This window comes from Hylobates moloch, unplaced genomic scaffold (genome assembly GCF_009828535.3).
Source record: "Hylobates moloch isolate HMO894 unplaced genomic scaffold, HMol_V3 SCAFFOLD_1, whole genome shotgun sequence".
In the NCBI taxonomy this organism is placed as follows: domain Eukaryota; kingdom Metazoa; phylum Chordata; class Mammalia; order Primates; family Hylobatidae; genus Hylobates; species Hylobates moloch.
The window spans coordinates 237,320,529-237,343,710 of record NW_026652276.1 but is presented as its reverse complement, the minus strand read 5'-3'; the positions used below and the strand labels follow the sequence as shown (position 1 = coordinate 237,343,710).

Here is a 23,182-nt window from a genome sequence, read left to right as displayed (position 1 = left end):
TGCGGCTCGCGCCTCGGGGTGTGGACGGCGGCCCAGCTGGTGCGCGCCCCCGCGCTCCGCCGCCCGGCCAGGTAGGCAGGTGGATGCGCAGGCGTCCCGGAGAGCCTGGGTGGGCCCGGTGGGTCCGGGAAGGGCCGGGCTGCGCGGAGCCCGCCCGCCTCTCGCGTTTGGACCCGGCCGGTTACCTTGTCCCGGTCAACACCTCCTGCCCTCCTGGCGCCTCACGTTTCCATCCCTTTTTCATCTCCCCCAGCCTCCACGTGGATTGAGTTCGAAACCTTACCGTTTGGGGTGAGAATATTGGTTATTCACGGGAGTGAGGACTTCAGCAAAAGTCCATTTTGCTATGGAAGCAACTTCTTAGGGAAGCAGCTTCTTTTTTGGCCCATGTTCCATGTGTGCTGTTGGCAGGGGTCAGGAAGCGGATTTGACCTTGGAAAGTCTACTTTGATGTTTTTATCTTTTCATGATGCTCTAGAATGTATTGTAATTGGGTTTATCTGTGTTTTCATAACTGTTGTAAAATATGTCAATTTTTTATATTTGTATTTACCTCTCTCCTAAGTTGTCTACGATTCAGTCACACTTGGTTCTAGATGAAAAAATTCTGCTTTGGAATAGTCTAATTTGTGTACTCACTGATCTTGAAAATTGAGAATCACTTTGGAAGTCATACTTTGAATAAAGAGGACATATAAAGTCTGAGCTGGTGGAATTCGAGTTGGTGGAATTTGGTACACAGTTTGTTGTAATTTTTATAATTGAAACTAAAATACACAGAGATAAGTTCATGTAATCATACATATACCCTTCAGATCATTTCATACTAAACACGCCTGTGTACTCCTGAATCCACCAGGAGTTTGAGACCGGTCAGCCTGGGCAACATAGTGAATCCCCATCTCTACCATTATAAATAAAAAAAAAAAATTAACACAATTTTACTAGGATCCCAGAGACTGATTCCTTTACCCCTTCCAGTTACTTTCTCCTCCACCAAGGGTAAACGTTGCCCTGGCTTCTAATATCATAGATTAGTTTTTGCTTAGTTTTGAACTTTATGTAAATGGAGTCTTATCGTATACACTCTTTTGTGTCCAGTTTCTTGTACAATGTTTGTGAAATTTCTCCATGTTGTATGTGGTTATAATTCATTCTCAGTGCAGTAGTTATGTGACTACAGCACAATTTATTTTTCATTTTACTGTTGATGGGCACTTCAGTAGTTTCTAGGTTTTGTCTATGAATATATATATGTATGTATATGTGTGTATATATATATGCGTGTGTATATATATGTCTGTATATGTGTATATGTTTTTAGATGGAGTCTTGCTCTGTTTCCCAGGCTGGAGTGCAGTGGCACAATCTCGGCTCACTGCAACCTCGGCCTCCGGGGTTCAAGTGATTATCCTACCTCAGCCTCCTGAATAGCTGGGATTACAGGCGCACACCACCACACCCAGCTACTTTTTCTATTTTTATTAGAGACGGGGTTTCGCCATGTTGGCCAGGCTGGCCTTGAACTCCTGACGTCAGGCGATCCGCCTGCCTTGGTCTCCCAAAGTGCTGGGATTACAGGCGTGAGCCACCATGCCTAGCTGGCTATGAACATTTTGTACATAGATTTTGGTGGACATGTTTGTGCATTTCTGTTGGGGATAGCCCTAGGAATGGAATCCCTAGGTTAAAGAGTGTGCATTTGTTCATCTTTAGTAGATACTTTAAAACAGTTTTCCAAAGTGGTTGTACCAGTGTACACTTCTGCCAGTACTGACAGTCTCAGAGGTGTGGTTGTTACTCATCTTTATCAACACTTGGTATTTTCTGTCCTTTTTAATTTTAGTCATTCTCGCAAGGATGTTATAGTGTTCATCATACGAATAATTTTAATTTGCATTTTCCTGATAACTAATGAATTTGAGCACCTGTTTATTTATTAGCCATTTGGAAATCTTTTGTGAAGGGTCAGATTTTTTTCCCCATTTAAAAATTAAGTTTATCTTTTTAATATTGATTTGCATGGTCTTTACAGAATAACTTGTATTATATTGTTATACAAGTGGATATGATTTCTTTGTCAGAAATATATACTGCACATATTTCTTTCCCACTCTGTAGCTGCCTTTCACTTTTAATGATATCTTCTGATGAACAGAAATTATTAATTTTAATATAGTTCAATTTATTAAAATGTTTTGAGTACTTTTTATGTCCTGATTAAGAAATCTCTGCTTACTCTAAGACTGATGTTCTCTTGTTCTTTTCTCTAAATGCTTTATTGAATTACTCTTCTCATTTAAATTTGCCATCTATTTAGAATTTATTTTTTTGTGTCTGGTGTAAGGTAGGAGTCATATTTTTTTCTCCCACAGGAATGTCCAGACAGGTTTTGTCACAGATAGGTAACTGTATATTCATAGGGTTTAATTTTAGGCTTTATGTGGTTTTATTGGTCTGTTTGTCTTTAGTTTTATTATTTTTTTAAATTTGAGACAGGTTTTCACTCTGTTGCCCAGGCTGTAGTGCAGTGGCGCAATCATGGCTCACTGCAGCCTTGACTTCCCAGGCTCAGGCGATCCTCCCACCTCAGCTTCCCAAGTAGCTGGAACTACAGGCGTGAATCATACAGGTGTGCACTAGCAGACCCAGCTAATCTTTTAATTTTTTGTAGAGGTGAGGTCTCACCATGTTGCCCAGACCTGTCTCCTGGGCTCAAGTGATCCTCCTGCTCTTTGGCTTTAGTTTTAATTAATTAGATATTCTAGAATTTGGGTTGAGAAAGGGACACACGCTAAAACAGTCCAGAGCTTTGTCTACTCCCATGAAAACAGTTTTGGTACTGATTATAGAGTTCTTTAGTTCTGACTCTCCTCACCCGTTTCCCTCAACCCAGAACCCCTGGCTGGTTGAGTCCACTCCATCTTCTACAGTACCAGCGTAGACGGTGACCAGGCTCAGGGTTCCTAGTCTTTGGCATTTCTTTCTCAAATGATTTATATTTAGAGTGAATGTAAATACTTGCTTTTTCTCTAAGACTTGTTGCCAATTTTTAAAATTATTCAATTCTTTCTGATTTTGCTACATAATGCTATAATTGCTTAACTTTTTTTATCATAAGATATATATATATAACATGCAATTTACCATATCTATATATACAGTTCAGTGGTGTTAAATACATTCACATTGTTGTGCAACTACCACCACTATCCATTTCCAGATCTTTTTCATCAACTGAAACTTGATACCCATGAAACAGTAACTCTCCATTCTGCACTCTCTCCAGCTGCTGGTTCTGCCTGTATGAATCTGACTATTCCAAGTTGAACCATACAATATTTGTCCTTTTCTATCTGGCTTATTTCACTTAGCATAATGCCTTCAAGGTTCACCTGTGTTAATAGCATGTGGCAAAATTTCTTTTTCTTTTTTTTTTTGAGACAGAGTCTTTCTCTGTTGCCCAGGCTAGAGTGCAATGGCGTGATCTCGGCTCATTGCAACCTCTCCCTCCCTGGTTCAAGCAATTCTCTTGCCTCAGCCTCCTGAGTAGCTGGGATTACAGGCCTGCGCCACCACGCTTGGCTAATTTTTGTATTTTTAGTAGAGATGGGGTTTCACCATGTTGCCAGGCTGGTCTTGAACTCCTGACCCCAGGTGATCCACCTGCCTCAGCCTCCCAGAGTGCTGGGATTACAGGTGTGAGCCACTGCGCCTGGCCTCATTTTTTAAATTTTTTGTAGAGATGGCGTTTTGCTATGTTGCCCAGGCTGGTCTTGAACTCCTGGCCTCAAGTGATGCACCCACCCTGACCTCCCAAAGTGCTGGGATTACAGGCAGGAGCCAACGCGCCTGGCCCAGAATTTGTTAAGGCTGAATAATATTTTCTTTTTGTGTATACTGTATTTTGCTTATCCATTCATTCATCAATTGACCTGAGTTGTTTCCGTTTTTGGCTATTGTGAATAATGCTGCTGTGATCATGGGTGTACAAATATCTATTAGAGTCCCTGCTTTCAATTCAGAAGTAGAATTGCTGGATCATATGATAATTCTATGTTTAATTTTTTTTTTTTTTTTTTTTGAGACAGTCTTGCTGTGTCTCCCAGGCTGGAGTGCAGTGGCTCCATCTGGGCTCACTGCAAGCTCCGCCTCCCAGGTTCACGCCATTCTCCTGCCTCAGCCTCCTGAGTAGCTGGGACTACAGGCACCTGCCACCACGCCCAGCTAACTTTTTCTATTTTTAGTAGAGATGGGGTTTCACCATGTTAGCCAGGAAGGTCTCGATCTCCTGACCTCGTAATCCGCCCACCTCAGCCTCCCAAAGTGCTAGGATTACAGGCGTGAGCCACCACGCCCGGCCTCTATGTTTAATTTTTTGAGGAACTGCCATACCATTTTCCACAGAGGCTGTACCGTTTTATATTCCCACTAGCAAGGAGCCAGAGTTTCTGTTTCTTCCACATCTTCACCAACACACATTGTTTTCTGTTTTTCTTTTTTTTTTTTTAAAATGGATGTGAAATGGTATCTGATGCTGGATTTGATTTGCATTTCCCTAATTATTAGTGAAGTTCAGCATTGTTTCATGTGCTTATTGACTATATGGACATCTTCTTTGGAGAAATATGTGTTCTTTGCCTGTTTTTTAATTGAGTTGCTTGATTTTTGTTGTTTAGTTTTAGGAGTTCTTTATATATTCTGAATATCAACCCCTTATCAGACATGTGATTTGCAAACACTTCTCTCCCATTCTGTAGGGTTGCCTTTTTACTCTATTGCTAGTATCCTTTGATGCACAAAAGTTGTTAATTTTGTAGTCCAATTTATCTATTTTTTTCATTTGTTGCCTGTGTTTTCATCACCAACTCTGGCATCATGAAGGTTTTCCTCTAAGAGTTGCATAGTTTTAGCTCTTATGTTTAGGTCTTTGATCCATTTTGAATTAATTTTTTTTGTACAATATAGTGTTTAAGTTTTTTTTTTTTTTTTTTTTTGAGATGGAGTCTCACTCTGTCGCCAGGCTGGAGTGCAGTGGCATGATCTCGAGGCTCACTGCAACCTCCGCCTCCTGGGTTCAAGCAATTCTCCTGCCTCAGCCTCCCAAGTAGCTGGGACTTCAGGCGAGCGCCACCATGCCCAGCTAATTTTTGTACTTTTAGTAGAGACGGGGTTTCACCATGTTGGCCAGAATGGTCTTGATCTCTTGACCTCGTGATCCACCCGCCTTGGCCTCCCAAAGTGCTGGGATTACAGGCGTGAGCCACCGTGCCCGGCCTAGTGTTTAACTTTTAAATACTCATGTAATAATTTTGTCTTTTGTGTTATGAATATCTCATAGTTCTCTTGTCAGTTGCTTTAGTGATCATATTTGACTTTGGCTATTAATATCAGGTAGTAACGATCCGTTTCCTTTCTTTTGAGAGCTGGCTATGAAATCCTAAGACTGCCAACTAACTGAGTATATCCTCTCTTGGCTAAGGAGACCCCAGGAAACCTTAAAAACCAGAATGGGATGGGAGATCTGACACGCTTCATTATACCCACTCCTTTTTGAGGTTTAAACACAGCTGACCAGCATTAATGTTAAAATAGAGATATGAAGACTGAGAGAACAGACTCTTTCTGGCAATAAAATACCAAACTGTGAACAAGATGTAGGGCCATGCCAGGCAAGGGTTAAGTAAAGCATCCCCTTAAAGAATAAACTGGTTCTAACTGCCTCAAGGTGTTTCTTTTTTTCTAGCAGCTAAACAAGCATTGGCCTCCAGATAAGCAATATTAAGATAACTGCAGCTCACTTACTGCCAGATCCTAAGTGATCCCCACTCCTCTGTTCCACAAGCCATAACTATAGCTTTGATTGGACAAGAGACTGATTTCAGTAACTTTCTCCTGATAAGAGCACTGAGCATGTACTGGTTCTGGCCAGTTTACAGAGGCTGTGCACTTCAGTGCCTTCATGGCCCTGCTTCGCCATCTGACTACAGGGCCTCATTGTAATGCATTTAGATGTTAAGTCTCCACCCACAAGTGAATATGGATAAGTATGTAACATACATGTTTATTCAGCCTGCATGTGCATGACCTCCCCCGCTTTGTGAATATTCATAGCTCCTCCTATAACCTGTTAAGTAAACTTGGCCAACCCGTTCAGCATAAATCCCTGTTCTATCCTCCCTTGAAGTGTCTGTTTCTGTGCTCTGCGGGAGGATGCTTCCCAGCTATCAGGATTGCCACCTTGTAGGCTGTGACTCTTTACAAAATTATTTTTGAGGCAGAGTGTTGTTCCTTCACTCAGGCTGGAATGCTGTGGCACAAACACAGCTTACTGCAGCCTCTATCTGCCAGGCTCAAGAGATCTTCCTACTTGAAGGAAGTCTTTTTTTTTTTTTTTTTTTGAGACAGAGTCTCACTCTGTCACCCTGGCTGGAGTGCAGTGGCACTATCTCAGCTCCCTGCAACCTCTGCCTCCTGGGTTCAAACAATTCTTGTGCCTCAGCCTCTTGAGTAGCTGAGATTACAGGTGCCCACCACCATGCCTGGCTAATTTTATTTATTTATTTATGATACGGAGTCTCAGTCTGTCACCCAGGCTGGAGTGCAGCGGCACAATCTCGGCTCACGGTAACCTCTGCCTCCTGGGTTCAAGTGATTCTCCTGCCTCAGCTTCCCAGTAGCTGGGATTACAGGTGCCTGCCACCATGCCCGGCTAATGTTTTTGAATTTTTAGTTGAGACAGGGTTTTACCATGTTGGCCAGGCTACTCTCAAACTCCTGACCTCAAGTGATCCTCCTGCCTTGGCCTCCCAAAGTGCTGGGATTACAGGTGTGAGTCAGTGCGCCTGGCCATTTTTGTATGGACAGGTTCTTTCCGTGTTACCCAGGCTGGTCTTGAACTCTCCTGGCCTCAAGTAATCCTCCTGCCCCGGCTTCCCAAAGTGCTGGAATTAGAGGTGTGAGCCACCATGCCCAGCCTGGCTGCGCAATCTAAATTCTTCCTTATCCTGGGTATGGCTTAAGCTCCCCTCCTGGCTATAATATTTTTGGAACCAAGTCTGGGGTTGACTGGGACTTTTTTTTTTTGTTTACATGGAGTCTCGCTCTGTCACCCAGGGTGGAATGCAGTGGAGTGATCCCGGCTCACTGCAGCCTCCACCTCCCGGGTTCAAGCGATTCTCCTGCCTCAGCCTCCTGAGTAGCTGGGATTACAGGCGCCTGCCACCACGTCCAGCTAATTTTTTGTATTTTTAGTAGAGACGGGATTTCACTATGTTGGCCAGCTAGTCTCGCACTCCTGACCTCATGATCTGCCTGCCTCGGCCTCCCAGAGTAGTGGGATTACAGGCGTGAGCCACTGCGCCCAGCCCCTCTTAACAAATTTTTAAGTGTGCAATTATATTGTTGACTATAGGTACAATGTTGCACAGCAGATTTCTAGAGCTTACTCGTCTTGCCTGACTGAAGCTTTATGCCCATTGATTAGTAACTCTCAATTTCCTTCCCTGTCCCTGCCCCTGAGAACCACCATTTCTACTCTTTGAGTCTGTGAATTTGACCGTTCTAAATACCTTATATAGTGGGATCATGCAGTATTTGTCTTCCTGTGACTCTCTTTTTTTCACTTAGGGTAGTGTCCTCAAGATTCATCTGTGTTGCTGCATTTTGCAGAATTTCCTTTTTTTTCCCCCTTGAGATGGAGTCTCGCTTTCTTGCCCAGGCTGGAATGTGGTAACTGGAGCCTTGACCTCCTGGGCTCAAATGATCCTCCCACCTCAGCCTCCTAAGTAGCTGGGACTACTGGCACCCACCGCCATGCCTGGCTAATTTTTTGTTTATTTTTTGTAGAGACGAGGTCTCACTATGATGCCCAGGCTGGTCTGAAACTCCTGAGCTCAAGTGATCCTCCTGCCTTGGCCTCCCAAAGTGCTGGGATTATAGGCATGAGCCATCATGCCCAGCTGAATGTCCTTTTTTCAAATATTTTTAAAGGTGAATAGTATTCCATTGTATACCACATTTTCATTATCTGTCCGTTAATAGACATTTAGGTTGTTTCCACATCTTTGCTATTGTGAATATTGCCTCAGTGGATATAGGAGTGCTAATATCTCTTTGAGATTGCGATGATGATTCTTAGGATAAATACTCAGAAGGGAGATTGCTGAAACATATGGTAGTTCTGTTTTTAATTTTTTCAGGAACCCACATATTTTCCATAGCAGCTGCATCATTTTGCATTCTCACCAACAGTGTGCAAGGGTTCCGATTTCTCTTCAGCCTTGTCAACACTTGTCATCTTTTTTTTTTTTTAATCATAGCCATCCTAACAGGTGTGAGGTGATAACTCATTGTGGTTTTGATTTACATTGCCTTGATAATTGGTGACATTGAGCATTTTTTCATATACATGTTGGCTGTTTGTATGTCTTTAGAGAAATGCTTTATTCAAGTCCTTAGCCTGTTTTTTAATCAAGTTACTAGTTGTTTTTACTTTTGTGCTGTGGGAGTTTCTTCCGTATTTTGGATATTAACCCCTTTTCAGATATACAGTTTGTAGATATTTTCTCTCATCTCCATCACTGTGTTGATTGTCTACTTTGCTGTACAGAAACGTTTTAGTTTTATGTATTCCCACTTACATATTTTTGTTTTTATTGCCTGTGCTGTTGATGTTATATCCGTGAAATCATTGCCAAAGCCAGTGTTGTGAAGGCTTCCGTCTGCGTTTTTCTCTGAGAGTTTTATAGTTTCATGTTTTACGTTTAAGTCTTTAATCCTTTGTAAGTTGATTTTTGTGTATGGTGTAAGAGAAGGCTGCATTCTTTTGAATGTGAATCTCCAGTTTTCCCAACACCATTTGTTGAGGACATTTTTCTTTCCCCGTTGTGTATTATTTGCAGCCTTGTGTAAGATCAAGTGACTGTACATAAATGGATTTATTTCTGGGCTCTATTCTGTTCCGTTGTTCTATGTATCTGTCTTTATGTCAGTACCATACTATTTTGATAACTAGCTTTGTGTAATAATATATTTTGAAATCAGGAGGTGTGATGCCTCCAACTTTGTTCTTTCTCCAGATTAATTTGGCTATTTATAGTCTTTTGTCATTCCATAAGACTTTTAGAATTATTTTTTCTATTTCTGTTAAAAAAAAAAATGCCACTGGGGGCTGGGCACGGTGGCTCATGCCTGAAGTCCCAGCACTTTGGGAAGCTGAGGCGGGTGGATTGCCTGAGGTCAGGAGTTCGAGACCAGCCTGGCTAACGTGGCGAAACCCTGTCTCTACTAAAAATACAAAAATTAGCCGGGTGTGGTGGCGCATGCCTGTAATCCCAGCTACTCGGGAGGCTGAGGCAGGAGAATCACCTGAACCCAGAAGGCAGAGGTTGCAGTGAGCTGAGATCGTGTCACTGCACTCCAGTCTTGGTGGCAGAGTGAGACTCCGTCTCAGAAAAAAAATAATACCCTTGGGATTTTGATAGGGATTGCGTTGAATCCGTAAATTGCTTGGGTATTATGGGTATTTTGACAATATTAAATCTTCCAATCCATGGACATAGGGTGTCTTTCCATTTGTCTGTGCCTTCTTTAATTTCTTTTTTTTATTTTTAAATTTTTTATTTCCATAGGTTTTTGGGAAACAGGTGGTATTTGGTTACATGAGTTAAGTTCTTTAGTGGTGACTTGTGAGCTTTTGGTGCACCCATCACACAAGCAGTATATACTGAACCCAATTTGTAGTCTTTTATCCCTCACCCCTTTCCCACCCTTTCCCCCGAGTCCCCAAAGTCCATGTGTCATTCTTATGCCTTTGCATCATCATAGTTTAGTTCTCACTTATGAGTGAGAACATGTGATGTTTGGTTTTCCGTTCCTAGGTTAATTCACTTAGAATAATAGTCTCCAATCCCATCCAGGTTGTTGCGAATGCCATTATTTCATTCCTTTTTATGGCTGGGTAGTATTCCATAGTTACATATACCACAGTTTCTATATCCACTTGTTAATTGATGGGCATTTGGATTGGTTCCACAGTTTTGCAACTGCACATTGTGCTGCTATAAACATGTGTGTGCAAGTATCTTTTTTGTATAATGACTTTTTTTCCTCCGGGTAGATACCCAGTAGTGGTATTGCTGGATCAAATGATAGTTCTACTTTTAGTTCTTTAACAAATCTCCACACTGTTTCCCATAGTGGTTGTACCAGTTTACATTCCCACCAGGAGTGTAGAAGTGTTCCCTTTTCACTGCATCCATACCAACATCTATTATTTTTTGTTTGTGATTACGGCCATTCTTGCAGGAGTAAGGTGGTATCACATTGTGGTTTTGATTTGCTTTTCCCTGATCATTAGTGATGTTGAGCATTTTTTCATAGGTTTGTTGGCCATTTGTATATCTTCTTTTGAGAATTGTCTGTTTATGTCCTTAGCCCACTTTTTTTTTTTTTTTTTTTCTGAGACAGAGCCTTGCTCTGTCACCCAGGCTGGAGTGCAGTGGTGTGATCTTGGCTCACTGCAAGCTCCGCCTCCCAGGTTCGAGCCATTCTCCTGCCTCAGCCTCCTGAGTAGCTGGGACTACAGGCACCCACCACCATGCCCAGCTAATTTTTTGTGTTTTTAGTAGAGACGGGGTTTCACCATGTTAGCCAGGATGGTCTCCATCTCCTGACCTTGGGATCTGCCCGCCTCGACCTCCCAAAGTGCTGGGATTACAGGTGTGAGCCACCGTACCCGGCCCCTTAGCCCACTTTTTGATGGGATTGTTTGTTTTTCTCTTGCTAATTTGAGTCCGTTGTGGATTCTGGATATCGGTCCTTTGTCAGATGTATAGATTGTGAAGATTTTCTCTCACTCTGTGGGTTTTCTGTTTACTCTGCTGACTGTTCCTTTTGCCATGCAAAAGCTCTTTAGTTTAATTAAGTCTCAGCTGTTTATCTTTGTTTTTATTGCATTTGCTTTTGTATTCTTAGTTACAAAATATTTTCCTAAGCCAGTGTCTAGAAGGGTTTTTCTGATATTATCTTCTAGAATTTTTATAGTTTCAGGTCTTAGATTTAAGTCCTTGATCCATCTTGAGTTGATTTTTATATGAGGTGAGAGATGAGGATCCAGTTTCATTCTCCTACATGTGGCTTGCCAATTATCTCAGCACTATTTGTTGAATAGTGTGTCCTTTCCCCACTTTATGTTTTTGTTTACTTTGTTAAAGATCAGTTGGCTGTATTTGGGTTAATTTCTGGGTTCTCTATGCTGTTCCATTGGTCTATGTGCCTATTTTTATACCAGTACCATGCTGTTTTGGTGACTATGGCCTTATAGTATAGTTTGAAATCAGGTAATGTGATACCTCCAGATTTGTTCTTTTTGCTTAGACTTGTTGTGGCTATGCAGGCTCTTTTTTGGTTCCATATGAATTTTAGGATTGTTTTTACTAGTTCTGTGAAGAATGATGGTGGTATTTTGATGGGAATTGTGTTGAATTTGTAGATTGCTTTTGGCAGTATGGTCATTTTCACAATATTGATTCCACCCATCCATGAACATGGGATGTGTCTCCATTTGTTTGTGTCATCTATGATTCAGCAGTATTTTGTAGTTTTCCTTGTAGAGGCCTTTCACCTTCTTGGTTAGGTATATTCCTAAGCATTTTATTTATTTGTTTTTTTGCAGCTATTGTAAAAGGGATTGAGTTCTTGATTTGATTCTCAGCTTGGTTGCTGTTGATGTATAGGAGAGCTACTGATTTGTGTACATTAATTTTGTATCCTGAAACTTTGCTGAATTCATTTATCAGTTTTAGGAGCTACTTGGAGGAGTCTTTAGGGTTTTCTAGGTATAAAATCATATCATCAGCAAACAGCAACAGTTTGATTTCCTCTTTACCAATTTGGATGCCCTTTATTTCTTTCTCTTGTCTGATTGCTGTGGCTAGGACTTCCAGTACTATGTTGAATAGAAGTGGTGAGAGTGGGCATCCTTCTCTTGTTCTAGTCCTCAGAGGGAATGCTTTCAGCTTTTCTCCATTCAGTATTATGTTGGCTGTAGGTTTGTCATAGATGGCTTTTATTACATTGAGATATGTCCCTTGTATGTAGATTTTGCTAAGGATTTTAATTATAAAGTGATGCTGGATTTTGTTAAATGCATTTTCTGCGTCTATTGAGATGATCATGTGATTTTTGTTTTTAATTCTGTTTATGTGGTGTATCACATTTATTGACTTGCGTATATTAAACCATCCCTGCATCTGTGGTATGAAACCCACTTGATCATGGTGTTACCTTTTTGATATGTTTTTGGATTCGGTTAGCTAGTATTTTGTTAAGGATTTTAGCATCTGTCTTCATCGAGGATATTGGTCTGTAGTTTGCTTTATTGGTTACGTCCTTTCCTGGTTTGGTATTAGGATGATAGTGGCTTCACAGAATGATTTAGGGAGGATTCCCTCTTTATCTTGTGGAATAGTGTCAATAGAATTGGTACCAATTCTTCTTTGTCTGGTAGAATTCAGCTATGAATCCATCTGGTCCTGGACTTTTTTTTGTTGGTAATTTTTAAAATTACCATTTTAATCTTGCTGCTTGTTATTGGGTATTTGGGGCATCTAATTCTTCCTGATTTAAGCTAGGAGGGTTGTATCTTTCCAGGAATTTATTCATCTCTTCTAGGTTTTCTAGTTTATGCGTCTAAAGGTGTTCATAATAGCCTCGAATCCTCTCTTATTTTCTTGGTTAATCTTGCTAATGGTGTATCAATTTTATTTATCTTTTCGAAGAACCAGCTTTTTGTTTCATTTTTCTTTTGTATTTTTTTTTGTTTGTTTGTTTCAGTTTCATTTAGTTCTGCTCTGATCTTGGCTGTTTCCTTTCTTCTGCTGGGTTTGGGTTTGGTTTGTTCTTGTTTTTCTAGTTCCTTGAGGTGTGACCTTAGATTGTCTATTTGTGCTCTTTCAGACTTTTTGATGTAAGCATTTAGGGTTATGAACTTTTGTCTTAGCACCGCCTTTGCTGTATCCCAGAGGTTTTGATAGGTTGTGTCACTATTATCATTTGGTTTGAAGAATTTTTAAATTTCCATCTTGATTTCATTGTTGACCCATTGATCATTCAGGAGCAGGTTATTTAATTTCCATGTATTTGTCTGGTTTTGAAGGTTCTTTTTGGAGTTGATTTCTAGTTTTATTCCACTGTGGTCAGGGAGAGTACTTGGTATAATTTCAGTTTTCTTAAATTTATTAAGACTTGTTTTGTGTCCTATCATATGGTCTGTCTTGGAGAAAGTTCCATGCTCTGATGAATAGAATATATATTCTGCAGTTGTTGGGTAGAATGTTCTGTAAATATCTGTTAAGCCCATTTGTTCCAGGGTATAGTTTAAATCCATTGTTTGTTGACTTTCTGTCTTGATGACCTGTTTAGTGCTGTCAGTGGAGTACTGAAATCCCCCACTATTATTGTGTTGCTGTCAGTCTTATTTCTTAGGTCTAGTAGTAATTGTTTTGTAAATTTGGGAGCTCCAGTGTTAGGTGCATATATAATTGTGATACTTTCCTGTTGGACAAGGCCTTTTATCATTATATAATGTCCCTCTTTGTCTTTTTTAACTGCTGTTCCTTTAAAGTCTGTTTTGTCTGATAAAAGAATAGCTACTACTGCTCACTTTTGGTGTCCATTTGCATGGAATGTCTTTTTCCACCCCTTTACTTTAAGTTTATGTGAGTCCTTATGTGTTAGATGAATCTCTTGAAGGCAGCAGATAGTTGGTGAATTCTTTTTTTTTTAATCTTTATTTTATTTTATTATTATTATACTTTAAGTTTTAGGGTACATGTGCACAATGTGCAGGTTTGTTACATATGTATACATGTGCCATGTTGGTGTGCTGCACCCATTAACTCGTCATTTAGCATTAGGTATATCTCCTAATGCTATCCCTTCCCCCTCCCCCCACCCCACAACAGTCCCCAGAGTGTGATGTTCCCCTTCCTGTGTCCATGTGTTCTCATTGTTCAGTTCCCACCTATCAGTGAGAACATGTGGTGTTTGGTTTTTTGTCCTTGCGATAGTTTGCTGAGAATGATGTTTTCCAGTTTCATCCATGTCCCTACAAAGGACATGAACTCATCATTTTTTATGGCTGCATAGTATTCCATGGTGTATATGTGCCACATTTTCTTAATCCAGTCTATCGTTGTTGGACATTTGGGTTGGTTCCAAGTCTTTGCTATTGTGAATAGTGCCGCAATACACATACATGTCTTTATAGCAGCATGATTTATAATCCTTTGGGTATATACCCAGTAATGGGATGGCTGGGTCAAACGGTATTTCTAGTTCTAGATCCCTGAGGAATCGCCACACTGACTTCCACAATGGTTGAACTAGTTTACAGTCCCACCAACAGTGTAAAAGTGTTCCTATTTCTCCACATCCTCTCCAGCACCTGTTGTTTCCTGACTTTTTAATGATGGCCATTCTAACTGGTGTGAGATGGTATCTCATTGCGGTTTTGATTTGCATTTCTCTGATGGCCAGTGATGATGAACATTTTTTCATGTGTTTTTTGGCTGCATAAATGTCTTCTTTTGAGAAGTGTCTGTCCATATCCTTCACCTACTTTTTGATGGGGTTGTTTGTTTTTTTCTTGTAAATTTGTTTGAGTTCTTTGTAGATTCTGGATATTAGCCCTTTGTCAGATGAGTAGGCTGTGAAAATTTTCTCCTATTTTGTAGGTTGCCTGTTCACTCTGATGGTAGTTTCTTTTGCTGTGCAGAAGCTCTTTAGTTAAATTAGATCCCATTTGTCAATTTTGGCTTTTGTTGCCATTGCTTTTGGTGTTTTAGACATGAAGTCCTTGCCCATGCCTATGTCCTGAATGGTATTGCCTAGGTTTTCTTCTAGGGTTTTTATGGTTTTAGGTCTAACATTTAAGTCTTTAATCCATCTTGAATTAATTTTTGTATAAGGTGTAAGGAAGGGATCCAGTTTCAGCTTTCTACATATGGCTAGCCAATTTTCCCAGCACCATTTATTAAATAGGGAATCCTTTCCCCATTTCTTGTTTTTGTCAGGTTTGTCAAAGATCAGATGGTTGTAGATATGCGGCATTATTTCTGAGGGCTCTGTTCTGTTCTATGATCTATATCTCTGTTTTGGTACCAGTACCATGCTGTTTTGGTTACTGTAGCCTTGTAGTATAGTTTGAAGTTAGCGTGATGCCTCCGGCTTTGTTCTTTTGGCTTAGGATTGACTTGGCAATGCTGGCTCTTTTTTGGTTCCATATGAATTTTAAAGTAGTTTTTTCCAATTCTGTGAAGAAAGTCATTGGTAGCTTGATGGGGATGGCATTGAATCTATAAATTACCATGGGCAGTATGGCCATTTTCACGATATTGATTCTTCCAGCCCATGAGTATGGAATGTTCTTCCATTTGTTTGTATCCTCTGTTATTTCACTGAGCAGTGGTTTGTAGTTCTCCTTGAAGAGGTCCTTCACATCCCTTGTAAGTTGGATTCCTAGGTATTTTATTCTCTTTGAAGCAATTGTGAATGGGAGTTCACTCATGATTTGGCTCTCTGTTTGTCTGTTATTGGTGTATAAGAATGCCTGTGATTTTTGTACATTGATTTTGTATCCTGAGACTTTGCTGAAGTTGCTTATCAGCTTAAGGAGATTTTGGGCTGAGGTGATGGGGTTTTCTAGATATACAATCATGTCATCTGCAAACAGGGACAGTTTGACTTTGTCTTTCCCTAATTGAATACTCTTTATTTCCTTCTCCTGCCTGATTGCCCTGGCCGTAACTTCCAACACTATGTTGAATAGGAGTGGTGAGAGAGGGCATCCCTGTCTTGTGCCAGTTTTCAAAGAATGCTTCTAGTTTTTGCCCATTCAGTATGATATTGGCTGTGGGTTTGTCATAGATAGCTCTTATTATTTTGAGCTACGTCCCATCAATACCTAATTTATTGAGAGTTTTTAGCGTAAAGCGTTGTTGAATTTTGTCAAAGGCCTTTTCTGCATCTATTGAGATAATCATGTGGTTTTTGTCTTTGGTTCTGTTTATATGCTGGATTACATTTATTAATTTTCGTATGTTGAACCAGCCTTGCATCCCAGGGATGAAGCCCACTTGATCATGGTGGATAAGCTTTTTGATGTGCTGCTGGATTCGGTTTGCCAGTATTTTATTGAGGATTTTTGCATCAATGTTCATCAAGGATATTGGTCTAAAATTCTCTTTTTTGGTTGTGTCTCTGCCAGGCTTTGGTATCAGGATGATGCTGGCCTCATAAAATGAGTTATGGAGGGTTCCCTCTTTTTCTATTGATTGGAATAGTTTCAGAAGGAATGGTACCAGCTCCTCCTTGTACCTCTGGTAGAATTCGACTGTGAATCCATCTGGTCCTGGACTTTTTTTGGTTGGTAAGCTATTGATTATTGCCACAATTTCAGATCCTGTTATTGGTCTATTCAGAGATTCAACTTCTTCCTGGTTTAGTCTTGGGAGGGTGTATGTGTCGAGGAATTTATCCATTTCTTCTAGATTTTCTAGTTTATTTGTGTAGAGGTGTTTATAGTATTCTGTGATGGTAGTTTGTATTTCTGTGGGATCAGTGGTGATATCTCCTTTATCATTTTTTATTGCGTCTATTTGATTCTTCTCTTTTCTTCTTTATTAGTCTTGCTAGTGGTCTGTCAATTTTGTTGATCTTTTCAAAAAACCAGCTCCTGGATTCATTAATTTTTTGAAGGGTTTTTTGTGTCTCTATTTCCTTCAGTTCTGCTCTGATTTTAGTTATTTCTTGCCTTCTGCTAGGTTTTGAATGTGTTTGCTCTTGCTTTTCTAGTTCTTTTAATTGTGATGTTAGGGTGTCAATTTTGGATCTTTCCTGCATTCTCTTGTGGGCATTTAGTGCTATAAATTTCCCTCTACACACTGATTTGAATGTGTCCCAGAGATTCTGGTATGTTGTGTCTTTGTTCTCATTGGTTTCAAAGAACATCTTTATTTCTGCCTTCATTTCGTTATGTACCCAGTAGTCACTCAGGAGCAGGTTGTTCAGTTTCCATGTAGTTGAGCGGTTTTGAGTGAGTTTCTTAATCCTGAGTTCTAGTTTGATTGCACTGTGGTCTGAGAGACAGTTTGTTATAATTTCTGTTCTTTTACATTTGCTGAGGAGTGCGTTACTTCCAACTATGTGGTCAATTTTGGAATAGGTGTGGTGTGGTGCTGAAAAAAATGTATATTCTGTTGATTTGGGGTGGAGAGTTCTGTAGATGTGTATTAGGTCCGCTTGGTGCAGAGCTGAGTTCAATTCCTGGGTATCCTTGTTAACTTTCTGTCTGTTTGATCTGTCTAATGTTGACAGTGGGGTGTTAAAGTCTCCCATTATTATTGTGTGTGAGTCTAAGTCTCTTTGTAGGTCACTCAGGACTTGCTTTATGAATCTGGGTGCTCCTGTATTGGGTGTGTATATATTTAGGATAGTTAGGTCTTCTTGTTGAATTGATCCCTTTACCATTATGTAATGGCCTTCTTTGTCTCTTTTGATCTTTGTTGGTTTAAAGTCTGTTTTAACAGAGACTAGGATTGCAACCCCTGCCTTTTTTTGTTATCCATTTGCCTGATAGATCTTCCTCCATCCCTTTATTTTGAGTCTATGTGTGTCTCTGCATGTGAGATGGGTTTCCTGAATACAGTACACTGATGGGTCTTGACTCTTTATCCAATTTGCCAGTCTGTGTCTTTTAATTGGAGCATTTAGCCCATTTACATTTAAAGTTAATATTGTTATGGGTGAATTTGGTCCTGTCATTATGATGTTAGCTGGTTATTTTGCTCGTTAGTTGATGCAGTTTCTTGCTAGCCTTGATGGTCTTTACATTTTGGCATGATTTTGCAGTGGCTGGTACCGGTTGTTCCTTTCCATGTTTAGTGCTTCCTTCAGGAGCTCTTGTAAGGCAGGCCTGGTGGTGACAGAATCTCTCAGCATTTGCTTGTCTGTAAAGTATTTTATTTCTCCTTCACTTATGAAGCTTAGTTTGGCTGGATATGAAATTCTGGGTTGAAAATTCTTTAAGAATGTTGAATATTGGCCCCCACTGTCTTCTGGCTTGTAGAGTTTCTGCCGAGAGATCAGCTGTTAGTCTTATGGGCTTCCCTTTGTGGGTAACCCGACCTTTCTCTCTGGCTGCCCTTAACGTTTTTTCCTTCATTTCAACTTTGGTGAATCTGACAATTATGTGTCTTGGAGTTGCTCTTCTCGAGGAGTATCTTTGTGGCGTTCTCTGTATTTCCTGAATCTGAATGTTGGCCTGCCTTGCTAGGTTGGGGAAGTTCTCCTGGATAATATCCTGCAGAGTGTTTTCCAACTTGGTTCCATTCTCACTGTCACTTTCAGGTACACCAATCAGACGTAGATTTGGTCTTTTCACATAGTCCCATATTTCTTGGAGGCTTTGTTCGTTTTGTTTTATTCTTTTTTCTCTAGACTTCCCTTCTCACTTCATTTCATTCATTTCGTCTTCCATCACTGATACCCTTTCTTCCAGTTGATTGCATCGGCTCCTGAGGCTTCTGTATTCTTCACGTAGTTCTCGAGCCTTGGCTTTCAGCTCCATCAGCTCCTTTAAGGACTTCTCTGCATTGGTTATTCTAGTTATCCATTCGTCTAATTTTTTTTCAAAGTTTTTAACTTCTTTGCCATTGGTTTGAATTTCCTTCTGTAGCTCGGAGTAGTTTGATCGTCTGAAGCCTTCTTCTCTCAACTCGTTGGTGAATTCTTATCCATTCCGCAATTCTGTATCTTTTAAGTGGAACATTTAGGCCATTTACATCCAATGTTAGTATTGAGATTTGAGGTACTATTCCATTCATTGTGCTATTTGTTACCTGTATACCTTTTTTTTTTTAATTGTATTTTTGTTTTATATGTTCTGTGAGAATTATGCCTTAAAGAGGTTGTGTTTTGATGTGTTTCGAGGATTTGTTTCAAGATTTACAGCTCCTTTTAGCAGTTCTGGTAGTTCTGGGTTGGTAGTGGCAAATTCTCTCAGCATTTGTTCGTCTGAAAAGGACTCTATCTTTCCTTCATTTATGAAGCATAATTTCACTGGATACAAAATTTTTGGCTGATAATTGTTTTGTTTAAGGAGGCTGAAGATAGGGCCCCAGCCCCTTCTAGCTTGTAGGGTTTCTGCTGAGAAATCTGCTGTTTCTCTGGTGTTTCTTTGTAGGTTACCTGGTGCTTTTGCCTCACAGCTGTTAACATTCTTTCCTTCATCTCGACTTTTGATAAGTTGATGACAGTGTGCCTAGGAGATGATCTTTTTATGATTAATTTCCCAAGTGTTCTTTGAGCTTCTTGTATTTGGATGTCTAGGTCTCTAGCAAGGCCCGGGAAATTTTCCTCAGTTATTCCTCCAAATATGTTTTCCAAACTTTTAGTTTCTCTCCTTCCTCAGGAATGGCAGTTATTCTTAGGTTTGGTCACTTAACATAATCCCAAACTTCTTGGAGGCGTTGTTCATTTTTTCTTATTCTTTTCTTTCTCTTATTCATTTTTCTTTGTCTTTGTTGGCTTGGGTTAATTCAAAAAGCTTGTCTTCGAGGTCTGAAGTTCTTTATTCTGCTTGTTTGAGTCTATTGCTGAGACTTTCCAGAAAATTTTGCATTTCTCTAAGTGTGTCCTTTATTTCCTGAAGCTTTGATTGTTTTTTATTTATGCTGTCTGTTTCACTGAAGATTTCTTTCCTCATTTCTTGTATCTTTTTTTGATTGTTTTAAATTGGACTTCACCATTCTCTGGTACCTCCTTGATTAGCTTAATAACTGATCTTCTGAATTCTTTTTCTGGTAAATCAGGGATTTCTTCTTGGTTTGGATCCATTGCTGGTTAGCCAGTGTGATATTTTTGGAGGTGTTACAAAACTTTTTCTTTGTCATATTACCAGAATTGTTTTTCTGGTTCCTTTTCATTTGGGTAGGCTATGTCAGATGGAAGGTCTAGGGCTCAAGGCTGCTCTTCAGATTCTTTTGTCCCCGAGGTGTTCCACAGATGTAGTACTCTCCCCCTTTTTCTAAGGATGTGGCTTCCTGAGGGCCGAGCTACAGTGATTGTTACCTCTCTTCTGGATGTAGCCACTCAGCAGGTCTACCAGGCACAGCTGGTACTGGGGTTGTCTTCACAGAGTCCTGTGATGTGAACCATCTGCAGGTCTCTCAGCTGCAGATAACAGCAGGGCATTTGGACTGTCTTCTGGGTCCTGCAGGAGCAATCTGCTTCTTTCAGAGGGTCTTTGGGTTCTCTAGGGGTTCCTGGTGTATTCCTGCGGTAGTTCTGGAGCAAAGGTTCACGATGTGAGTCTCCACACACTGCTCTGTCTGTCCGAGTGGGAGCTGCAATCTAATCCTGCCTCCCATCTGCTGTTTTTCCTCCAAATGTAGCTTTCTTTAATTTCTTTCATCAATGTTTTATGGTTTTCAGGATACAGGTGTTTCACCTCCTTAGTTAAGTTTATTCTTAGGTTTTTTTTTTTTTTTTTTTTTTTGAGAACGGAGTTTTGCTTTTGTTACCTAGGCTGGAGTCCAATGATGCGATCTCGGCTCACCACAGCCTCCGCCTTCCTGGTTCAAGGGATTCTTCTGCCTCAGCCTCCCAAGTAGCTGGGATTACAGGCATGCGCCACCATGCCTAGCTAATTTTTTTATTTTTAGTAGAGATGGGGTTTCTCCATGTTGATCAGGGTGGTCTCGAACTCCTGACCTCAGGTGATCCGTCTGCCTGGGCATCCGAAAGTGCTGGGATTATAGGCATGAGCCACCGCGCCTGGCCTATTCTTAGGTATTTTATTCTTTTTTTGTGCTATTGTAAATGAGATTGTTTTACTAATTTCCTTTTTAGATAGTTTATTAGTGGATGTTGATTTTTCTATCCTGCAACTTTATTGAATTTATTAGTTCTTTTTTTTCTTTATAATTCAGTCTCCATGGAGACTGTCAAAAATTGCCAGTGCTGACTGTATTACAAGTCATGATGGCAGGGTATCAGGAAAAGTTTTCCATCAGCAGTAATCACACCTTAGATAAACCTGACTGGCTACGATACTGCCAATGTTCAAAGCTAAATTTATTGGTTCTAACAGTTTTAAAAAACTGTTAAATGGTTTTTTATATCTAATATTATGTCTTATGCAAATGGACAGTTTTACCTCTTGCTTTCTGATTTCAATGCCTTTTATTTATTTTTCTTGCCTAATTGCTTTAGGTAGGACTTCTAGTACTATGTTGAATAAAATTAAGCAAGAGTGGACATCTGCCTTGTGCCTGATCTCAGTGGGAAAGCTTTCAGTTTTTCACAATTAAGTAGGATAGCTGTGGGCTTTTCATATATGGCCTTTATTACATTGAGATAATTTCCATTTGTTTGTAGTTTGTTGACAGTTTTTACCATGAAAGGCTGCTGAATTTTTCAGGTAATTTTTCTGCCTATTGAGATGATCATATGATTGTTACCTTTTATTTTGTTATTGTGGTGTACCAAAGTAATTGATTTCCATATATTGAACCATTCTTGCATCCTAGGCATAAATCTCACTTAGTCATGGTTTATGATTCTTTTAATGTGCTGTTGGATTCAGTGAGCTAGTATTTTGTTGAGGATTTTCGTATCTATATTCTTCAGGGATATTGGCCTGTTGTTTTCTCTTCTTATGGCTTGTCTGGCTTTGGTGTCAGGGAAATGCTGGCTTTGTAAAATGTGTTTGAAAGTGTTCTCTCCACTTCAGTTTTTTGAAGGATTTTGAGACAGATTGGTGCTAATTGCTCCTTAAGTGTTTGGTAGCATTCATCAGTGAAACCATCTGGTCCTGGGCTTTTCTCTTTTGGGAGGTTTTTGATTACTGATTCAGTCTGCATACTTCTTATAGGTTTGTTCAGACTTTCTCTTTCTTCATGATTTAGTCTTGTTGGTAGGGTGTTATGTTTCTAGGAATTTATTCATTTCTTCTAGATTATCCAGTTTGTCGGCATATGGTTGTTTTTAGTAGTCTCATGATCCTTTTTATTTCGGAGGCATCAGTTGTAATGTCTCTTTCCTTTCTTATTTGAGTCTTCTCTTTTTTTCTTAGTCTAGCTAAGGGTTTGTCAGTTTTGTCTTTTCAAAAAGCCAACTCTTAGTTTTGTTGTTTTTTCCCTATTTTTCTATTTTTTATTTTATTTATTTCTGCTCTAATCTTTGTTACTTCTTCCTTCTGGCAACTTTGGGCTTAGTTTTCTAGTTCCTTGAGCTGTAAAGTGAGGTTATTTGAAATTTTTCTTCTTTTTTAATGTCAGCATTTATTGTTATGAGCTTCCTTCTTACTGCTGCTTTTGTTTCATCCCATAAGTTTTGGCATATTGTGTTTTTGTTATTTGTCTTGAGATTTTTTTTTTTTTTTTGGTGACAGAGTCTCACTCTGTTGCCCAGGCTGTGGCGTGATCTCGGCTCACTGCAAGCTCTGCCTCCTGGGTTCGCGCCATTCTCCTGCCTCAGCCTCCTGAGTAGCTGGGATTACAGGCGCCCACCGCCACACCTGGCTAATTTTTTGTATTTTTAGTAGAGACGGGGTTTCACCGTGTTAGCCAGAATGGTCTCGATCTCCTGACCTTGTGACCCACCTGCCCGGGCCTCCCAAAGTGCTGGGATTACAGGCGTGAGCCACCGCGCCCGGCGTCTTGAGATATTTTCTAATTTCAGTTTTTTCTTTTTCAATCCAGTGAGTGTTCCAGAATGTGGTGTTTACTTTTCATGTATTCGTAAATTTTTCAGTTTTCATTCTTTTATAGTGAGAAAATACACTTGGTATGATTTCAGCCTTCTTAAATTTGCTAAGGCTTGTTTTGTTACCTATCCTGTGTTCTCTCCTGGAGAAGTATTCCTGTTTGCTTGAGAAGAATGTGTAGTTTGCTGCCATTGAGGAGAATGTTCTGTATATATCGTTAGATTCATTTGGTCTATAGTGTGTTATTGAAGTCTTCTGTTTTCTTATTGATCTTCTGTCTGGATGTTTTGTTCAGTATTGAAAATGGGGTATTGAAGTCTCCAATCGTTATTCTACTATTTATTTCTCCCTTTAGTTCTGTCAGTGTTTGCTTCATATATTTATGTACTCTGATGTTGGGTGAGTGTATAT

The 23,182-nt window shown here is 40.0% G+C and overlaps 1 protein-coding gene and 1 non-coding gene across 6 annotated transcripts in view; one reads left to right on the top strand and one right to left on the bottom strand.

The window, feature by feature from the left end:
- LMBR1 (limb development membrane protein 1) overlaps positions 1-23,182 on the top strand; it is a 207,751-nt gene that overhangs the window by 630 nt on the left and 183,939 nt on the right. The gene's annotated exons all lie outside the window — the stretch shown is intronic.
- Positions 20,994-21,134, bottom strand: LOC116809748 (U4 spliceosomal RNA). Its single transcript, XR_004369938.1, has one exon. It is a non-coding gene; the product is annotated as a U4 spliceosomal RNA (small nuclear RNA).